This window comes from Panthera pardus, unplaced genomic scaffold (assembly GCF_024362965.1).
Source record: "Panthera pardus isolate Hobbes unplaced genomic scaffold, ASM2436296v1 HiC_scaffold_1, whole genome shotgun sequence".
Classification (NCBI taxonomy): Eukaryota; Metazoa; Chordata; class Mammalia; order Carnivora; family Felidae; genus Panthera; species Panthera pardus.
Window position 1 is genome coordinate 35,149,312 of NW_026526654.1, and position 9,370 is coordinate 35,158,681.

Below are 9,370 nucleotides of genomic sequence, written 5' to 3' on the forward strand. Positions count from 1 at the left end.
GAACCATTCTAAAGATCATGAAGAACGTGATTCAGACAGTTATTTACTTACTCGTCAGTAAAAATCCTAGATTTTCTGAATTGCCAAAACAATCTCTGTCATACTAGAGCTTAATGTTAGCTCATAACATTGGTCCAATTAAGTGAAGTGCTCCACAGCCACCTGTATTTCTGTCAGTGTATGTGTCTCCAGGGTGTAGTGGGGAGCATATAATAATTCAGGAATGATTGCCTCGAAGGTTTTATTGGACTCACTCAACTTAGATAAAATACAGAGAAAAAGAAAACCTTCTTGCTTGCTAACTCTTAGCTCTTGTGTTTGTTTTCTTACTAGACATGTGTTATGTAGCTCATGGAGAGAAATATGGATAATATCAGATAATAATTTGTCTAGTTATCAAAGTTTCATAATTTTTTTCAAGGGGCGAATAAATCTGGCCCTCCAAATAAGTGTTCTTTTAAATACTTAACTGTAGCTGGTTGTTGTATGTAAGAAACAAGTAACCTGTGTATTCACTTGGGGGTAGGGGAGCTCTTTTAAACTCATATTTGGTACCAAGAACAAAGTAGAAGGGGATAGATGTTTTATGTGTTTAAATTATATGTGACTTAAGTGGTTTAGAAACTGAAAATATTTAAGTGAAGAAAACAGACATATTGTTAACGTTCTCAAGCAATCTTTGCTCTTGGGAAAATGAAACATAAATATGACCTCTTTGAAGCCATGTTGGGATACAAAGAGTAGATTGTATGACACATTGTTGAATGGGGAAGAGTTACTGTTACCCCAATATTGCTCTTTATTATATCCCCTATGTGTTGTTCCTGCTGCCTAAACTGTTCTTCCTTAATTCTATGATTAGAAACCCGTGCCTATCCTTATCATCTCTCGGCTCATTTCCAGCAAAAGGACTTTTCATTCAGCCCCCAGCTTATCCCAACCTGGCTCTACTCTACACTGTTAACAAAACCCTTTTCCTCAAACCAATAAATTCATGAACAAGCATATCTAACCCAATATTGGGATTCGTCATTTTGGCAGGTAGCACATGGAAAATAACAAACATAACAAAATTTTAAAGTAGCTCATGTTTCCTTTAGGATATATTAGAATATCATTCAAAAATTAAGTTAGGGTGCCTGGGTGGCTGAGTCAGTTAAGCATCCAACTCTTGATGTCAGCTGAGGTCATAATCTCAAAGTTAGTGAGTTTGAGCCCCGTATCTAGCTGCGTGGTACGGAGTCTTCTTGGTATTCTGTCTCTCCTTCTCTCTGCCCCTCCACAGCTTATGCATGCACTCTGTATCTCTCAAAATAAATAAATAAACTTAAAAACAAAGAGAGACTAAACAATTAAGTTAAAATGTCTCAGTTTATTACATGAGTCCTGAGGAGTCTGACTCCAGCCTCATTCTCCAACCTGGTCTCTCTGCTACATGACCTCACACTTCCTTTATTGCCATAGTTCTCCACAGAAATAGAATGAATAGGATGTGTATACTTCAATAGGAAGTGTGTTTGTTCACCTTACTTGTAGTTATTACATATATATTATATACATATTATATATGTGTATACACATATATATGTGTGTATATATGTATACATATAATATATACATAGTGAAAGAGAAAGAAAAAGAGAGAGATTTAAAGAGATTTATTATAAGGGACTGGCTCACATGATTATGTGATTATGACTGGGAACCCCAGGATAATAGATGTGTAACACTAGTCTGAATCTGAATGTCTGAGAAGAATAGAGTTGATGATATAAGTTCCAGTCCGAAAGCTAGCAGGCTCAAGACACAAGGAAAAAGAATGTTTAAGTAGAAGTTTGAAAGCTGGTGCAATGTCCCAGCCTAAGCAATAAGGCAGAAATTTCCCCTTACTTAGCCTTTTTGTTCTATTCAGGTCATCAATTGATTGTATGAGGCTCACTCACATCAGGGAGGACAATTGACTTTACTGGATCTACTGATTCAGATGTTAACCAGAAACACCCTCACACAAAGTTAACCATCACACCTGCTCTCCCTCTATTGATGAGTGCATGAACATGCTCTCACTTCCTGCATTTGTCACATTTTTCATTGTCTGCTAGGACTTTGCACAAGTTTCTCCCTTTCAGTCAAATGACTTTCCTTTTCCTACATGACTGATATTACCCTATGCGTCCTTAAAATCTATTTTACAGCCAGATTATAGTGAAGACTCCATGAACCAACCTAGGCAAAATTAATTTCCTGATGCTCTGTTTCAGGAAAGAACCTTGTTTGCTCCTCTTTTAGCTACATGAAATATGGCTATCTGGGCAAGCCTAGTTCTCTGTCTTCCTCAGTTTTCTATGAGCTAATTACTCCAAGGCAGTAGCTGTCAAACAAAGATGTTATCCACCCCACCATCAGGGGATATTTGTTAACATGTGCAGATATTTTTGGTTGGCATAACTGGAGGAGGGAATGCTAATGCAATGTAATGTGTAGGGGTCAGAGGCTAACCAAGCAATTGTGCACAAGATACCCTTCTGCAACAAAGAGTGACCTACCTAAGGTCTCCTTGGCACTGTTTGACACTTTCGGCAGAATAAATCTTTGTTGAAGGGAGTCAGCTGTACTGTACAGTGCAGGAGGATTAGCAGGATCTCTGGCTTCTATTCACCTGATGCAGGAACAGCTCCTCCTCCAGTCATGAAAACAAAACCTTCTCCAGACATTGAAAATGTCCCATGTTGCAAAATTTCTCTATGGATATTGAGAAATTTTTTAAAAATATACGAAAAAAAACCAAACTTGTGGAAACAGAGATTAGAATGGTGATTATCAGGGCCTGGAAGGGATGAGGGATGGGCGGTTTAGGTGTGGGTGGGTGTGTATGTGGGGAGGTGATGACGAGATACTGGTAGAAGGATATAAATTTCCAGTTGTTAAGTTCTGGGGATCTAATACACAGCATTGTGATGTAGATAACAATACCATATGATATACTTGAAAGTTGCTAAGAGAGTAGATCTTAAATGCTTTCAGACAAGAAAAGAAATGGAAATTATGTGAAGTGATGGAGGTGTTAACTCACACTATGGTAGTAATCGTATTTTAATATATAAGTGTATCCAGCATGTTGTACACCTTAAAGTTACACAATGCCATATGTCAATTATATCTCAGTAAAGGTGGTGAAGAAAAAAAAAACACATATTATGCATAATAGCACCTGATTAGCCAAGATAGTGAAGGCTTAAGAAAATGAATTCTGGAATCATAGAGTCCTGGTCTTGAATCCTCTCTGAATTTAGTGCAAGGAACAATGAGACATATTTAATTTCCTCAAACTCTGTTTTCATCTGTGACCTAATGGTCTAAGAGTACTAAATGACCCCCACAGTAATTGGGATAATTAAATGAGTGAATATGTAGTGTCTGGTAAATGGTATGTGCTCAGTACATGCAGCTACCGTGACTGGCTAAGAGAATGCCACCATAAAGGCAGGTGTATTTACCTGAAAAATACCCTTAGTTGCATCGTTTCAGAATATCTATAAAACGTAAAATTTGCACCAAATATCTTAGCACAGAAGTACTGTGCTGGATTACATTTAAATGTTTCATGTGCAAGCTTTGTTCCCTTGAATACAGGGATTACATTTTTGCTATCTCCCATAGTGTAGGCTATAATAAATATTTGGTGAATTGAAACAAGAAAAAAATATCAACATTTATAAAATTGAGTGTGGCTGTTATACCTCTAAATAAGTCTTATTTGTCTGTCTCACCCTATTACTGTTATGAGTAATTTTCTTTTTATCAGTATTAAGTGCATACAGAGGCAGCATATAAAATATCAATTTATAGGGTCATGGCACACTGCTACAATACCATGATGTAATGCAATGAAAGATGAAATTTGGGACATAGATGTCTGTAGGAAGTCCAAAAGTTATGGAAAGATGATTCAAATTGCACAGACCACAATCACAGGATTAAGGGAAAGCAATTGTCACTTGTACTATGTGCTTATAACAAGAGTCAGAATGTGCCAGATGCACAGCTTGTCTGCAGCTGTTGTCATTTGAATCTTTTGTACAACATCCATTTCTCTCCCAACTGTGTGGGATTTATAAGAGCAGAGAGTTGATCAGAATCACTTTTTTTTTTTTTTTTGGTACTGAATTCTTGTGTAATAGCTCTTAGATTTAAACCATGCAGAAGAAAACATAACCCAGAAATAATTCCACACATACTGCTTAAGCTATCACAGATGCCTATGTTGGATTTCATTGGATACAACTTTAAAGTGCTGATTAGGTCAGGCTGTGAGCTTTGCCAACTACAACTGGAAACTCATAAATTGGTAAAATGCCACCTTTGCGATAAGTGTATATTTTAAATGCAGTCTTTGTACGAATATTAGCAGATCAATCTCTAATATCAAATACATATTTTCCACTATACTTTAGATTTGCAACATGCTTCTACTGCACAATATTAGGGAGATGATATGATTGAAAAGCATATGAATGCACCACATACATAACATATTTTAAGACCAAAGGCTGTAAAAATGACCATGGTATATTTGTTACTCTCATATTTGTAGACACGTATCATCTTTGTTATATTAAAGACTAAAAAATTACTTTAAATTTCCACACTAAAATCATGTCTCACACAAATCAGCAACTCATCTATTTCACTTTATTTTTTTTTCCATGCCCAGGCAAACACCTCAAAAGAATACTATAAACATTAACTTGTGGTTTGATCAACCTTGATGAACACTTTGTCTAACTAAACCCAATTCTAAATATTTTGTTCAGATTAAATTTAGTACATCTTTTTTTCATATTCTGTGAGGTTTTTATTTCAATCAGGAAGTAATCAAATCTATATACAGTCTAAAAACAGTAAAAGAACCCTCAGTCCATCTGAGGTAGGGACAGAGGTGGGGCAAGGAGAGCATCCAACTTGGCACCTGGAGAGAGGGATTGGGCATTGTTTTGTCAGCATTGAGGGCAGGACCAAGCAGAAGGAAGCTTGCTGAGTGTAGAGCAGGGAGGGCACTACTGGGCAGGCTGAGCCTGTCCACCTATCCCCACAAAGCTGGCAGAGATGCTGAGACTACCCATGTGGCCAGCCTGCCTCAGAAGAAGCCAACACTCAGTCTGGATTTCCTGTCAGCAAGCAAGCCAAATCTTCACAGTGCAGCCCACAGTCCCTGAGAAGAGTCAGCCCTAGGACACAACCATCACAGTCATGTTGCACCCTGGAGACACAGCAGGAATTATGTACAGATCATGCTGCTTTTACTTCAGACCCTGAGGGACTGGTTATAGCAGGAGCTTAAGACTTGGGTCTGGTAGGGCTTCAAGGGCGTACACAGTGCCTGTGGACTGTCAGGGTCCACACCTGCTCCTTAGGTCCATGTCCCCTCCCCACATGAATGAGTTCTATGTGCCATGGACAATGTAGTGTTTTATCACATGTATAGATGTTGTTGCCAAATGTCTGTAGTATATGGATACAGTTGAGGGTCTAGATGTTCCAGATTTTCATTGGTAGGAGCCACTATACAGGTGCCTCTGGGTGACTATCAGGGCCCACACCCAATGGCTGAGGGCCATGAGCTTCTTCAACTTCAGCTGGGTGCCCAAGATGTTGCAGACCTTGATGGCCTTCAGGGAGCCTCTGAAGAGCATGCCATGTTAAGAAAACCAGCATTCACACTGCTGTCATGCCATCTTCTACAAGATGTTTCACAAGATTGTGGCACAGTCTTCTGTGTTGCTATAGAGCTTGCACCCCAGGATGTGGAATGCCAGCACAATGCCATTACGGTCCTCCAGTGTCTTCTGGCACTTATAGGTGATACATGTGTCCCACACATTGATGTTCCTGTTGGAGAAGGCACTGAAGAGCAGGTAACTTGTGGAATGGAAGCAAAGACACCAGACAGGGCCCAGGAAGAGTCCTTTGAATGGAAGATCTGCTGAAGATCATGGGATCCTTAGGATTCCCATGTTCAGGCGTGCACTGATGCAAGACAGCTGGTCATTCAACGTGGTCACACCCCTATGAAACTCCATGACACCCTTGCTGAACTTGCTCTGGATTTCATTTAGGACATCACACTTGATCTTGATGCTCTTCACCAGCTTCTCCTGCAGCTTGCCAAGCACAGAGCACAGGAAAGCATCTCCTGGATCTTCCACACTAGTACCATGTGCATTTCTGGAAGTGGTATTTTGTCAGCTGCAAGAATTCTTTCAAGCCCTGGAAGCAGCAAGTTTCCAGGTATATACCATGTGTGTCCTGGGCCTTGGTGAACCATGTACCTGTTCTTGGGGTGGGGCACTTATGCTCACACACCTTGAGGTGGGCCTCCAGGTTCATCTTAAGGAAAGGCAGGCAGCTGGGGTTTTTGAGGCACTGCACAGGTCTGTAGGCAAGGTTGCCCTTGTGGTCCTTCCAGGCACTGAGCTTAATGGATGAAGAGCTCCTTGATCTGCTCTGCCATAACAATGTTCACCACCACCATCAGCTTGGTATTGATCAGGGGACACTTCTGTACCTGCATGGCTCATCTTTTCTTTTTTTTTTTTTTTTTGTAATTTTGTTTTATTTTTATAATTCCTTAAAACTGTAAGTATTAACTTCTAATTCATCTTAGGTTTAAACAACTGCATGGCTCACCTTTGACAGAACATGTGCCCACATGTGATGTCAGGGTCCTAGAACACATTGCAGTACAGCTGGTGCAGGGCTTTTTTGGGGGCTGCTCTGCAAACAGCAGTGGCCCCTGCACATCCTTTGCCTCAGACAGTGAGAAAGTGGAGAGTGGGGTCATGCTGGACTCACAGTGCAGGGAGGTGACCAAACGGCAGTGTCCGAGTGGCAGAGGTACTGATAGGGGGCATGATGTCCTCCTCATCCATGGAGAATAGGCAAGCATGCTTTTGCACACATGGGTCCCATCAGCTTTCCTGATGGTGCTGACAACCAAAAAGGCAGCTTGAAGGTTATTTCCGTTCCGGTCCTGGTGGCAATGTCTGGGGTGGAAAGGTTGGCAAGTCCCTCAGAGAAGCAGTTGCAGCGGGTGCCCTTGCCTGGGCTCATGCTCTAGAGAGGCATCTAGAGTGCTCAGGTGATATTCCTCACCCACAGCTGCCCCAGGGATTTGACAACACATTCTGCCTTCTTGTGCCCCCTGGCCACTGGCCAGAAAAGGGCTTAAGTTTACCTCTAAGGATAGTTTAAGTCTTCACACTTGTGCTTTCCTCCATATTCTTATATACTGTTAAATTCCTGTTTCCTTTGATAATTACCTGTTACAGGCATATTCCAAAAAAAAAACAAAAACAAAAACAAAAACAAAAACAAAAAACAAAAAGCCTGTGTATTGCTATTTGATTCCTGTTGCTAGAATTTTTCAGTTTACAAGAATTAACTAATTATTTCTCGTCTCTGGTGCAAAACATTTAGACCTAAAGTCACATTGTGCCCTTGGATTTTTAGAGTAACTCCAATAATACAGTAAGATATCTATAATTAATTATATCCAGGTAGCCCTTCCCTTCTTGCTGAGATTCCATATGAAGTGAAGGTGAGTGTGTTGGTAGTGGGTACAGAGAAGGAAGTCTTGGGAATAGTCATGGTTTCACAAATAATCTTTGTTCTCTGCTGCATAAGAGCTAGCTTTTAATTTGAAATATGATAGGCAACATAAAGTGTACATTTCCTTTTTAAATTTTTTTTAACGTTTATTTATTTTTGAGAGAAATAGAGCATGAGTGGGGGAGGGGCAGAGAGAGAGGGAGTCACAGAATCTGAAGCAGGCTCCAGGCTCAGAGCTGTCAGCACAGAGCCTGATGCAGGGCTCAAACTCACGAACTGGGAGATCATGACCTGAGATGAAGTTGGATGCTCAACCGACTGAGGCACCCAGGTGCCCTTAAAGTGTACATTTTCAATTCCAATCACTTTCCTAAGTTACTCAAATGATTTGACTTTTGAAGATCACTGTCCCACTATATACTCGTCCAACAAAAAAAGCCAATAATTTTCTTAATTCCACGCACTATTCTATAACAAATAAATTATATGAAACACTCAACATAGATTTTACTCTACAAAATGTAAAAACACAGTATCTATCATATATCCCATCGTATATGCTTTTTATTGCATTTGGCAGCTTAATGGATCTCTATGTAACTTTGAGGTTTTTGTCTTTACCATGCAAGATACCAGCAGAGATAGTGTTTGCTTGCTCTAAGTCCCACTCCAAGTTCTAGAGAATCTCATGGCTTCAGCAGTGGGCATACATCAATTCCATTCTGATTCACTGTGTTTGTGGGAACCAGGGACAGGTAATATAATCACAATTGGTATAAGTGTCTGTGGATGGCAGCATTTTTCACAGTAAAGAGGGACATTGGCAACCATCCCGAAAGTCAAGAATATCTAATGAAAAAGAGTATGTACTTTTCATTAAAGAACAATAGTATATGTTATTTTCTTTGGTGGCACATTGGAATGTATTTGATTGATAAATGTAAGGGTGTTTTGTGATAAAAGATTACACAGTATAAAATTTGATAGGACTGTTGAGAAATGAGCACTGATTGTGTTGATGATTGCCAGCAGTAACTCATGTTAGAAAGTAGTACCTGAGTTCACAGAAAAGGCGGTTGGGTTGGTGGTTCCAAGGAAAAACAGAAGTGGTCAATTATTTTCTGTGTACTCACCCAATCAGGTTGATTCTAAGAAGAGTAAATTTGTTGCTCATATTCATAATTGCTGACCTTTTGAGTGAAAATAACTTTTTAATAATGCCCTGTTACAGGGGCACCTGAGTGGCTCAGTTGGTTGAACATCCAACTTCTGCTTAGGTCGTGATCTCACGGTTCATGGGTTTGAGCCCTGCATCAGGCTCTGTGCTGACAGCTTGGAGCCTGGAGCCTGTTTCAGATTCTGTGTCTCCCTCTCTGCCTGTCCCTGCTCACAGTCTGTCTCTTGCTCTCTTGCTCTCTCTCTCAAATAAATAAACATTAAAAAAAATAAAATAATAAAATAATGCCCTGTTACATATACATTCAAATAAGGTATTCAGGCCTGGAAGATGAGGAAATTTCAGTTACTCTCTTACCTTCCAGGCATGTCTTCGATTTATATATATCCAATTAATCAAGAAAGTACAAAACAAGGACATGTAATTTACTACAATTATTCTTTTTTAATGATTTGAATGTTTTTATTCATCAAGTTCTCTGACAATTTAAAAATAATTTCATAATAATAATTCATTGTATATATACATACGTGTGTGTGTGTGTATGTGTATATATATATATATATATATATGGTCTTGTAGCTT

General features: G+C 39.5%; 1 pseudogene; it reads right to left on the bottom strand.

Moving 5' to 3' along the window:
• Nucleotides 1–5,171: 5,171 nt before the first annotated feature.
• LOC109263974 (E3 ubiquitin-protein ligase TRAF7-like) lies at nucleotides 5,172–9,153 on the bottom strand (annotated as a pseudogene).
• Nucleotides 9,154–9,370: the final 217 nt, after the last annotated feature.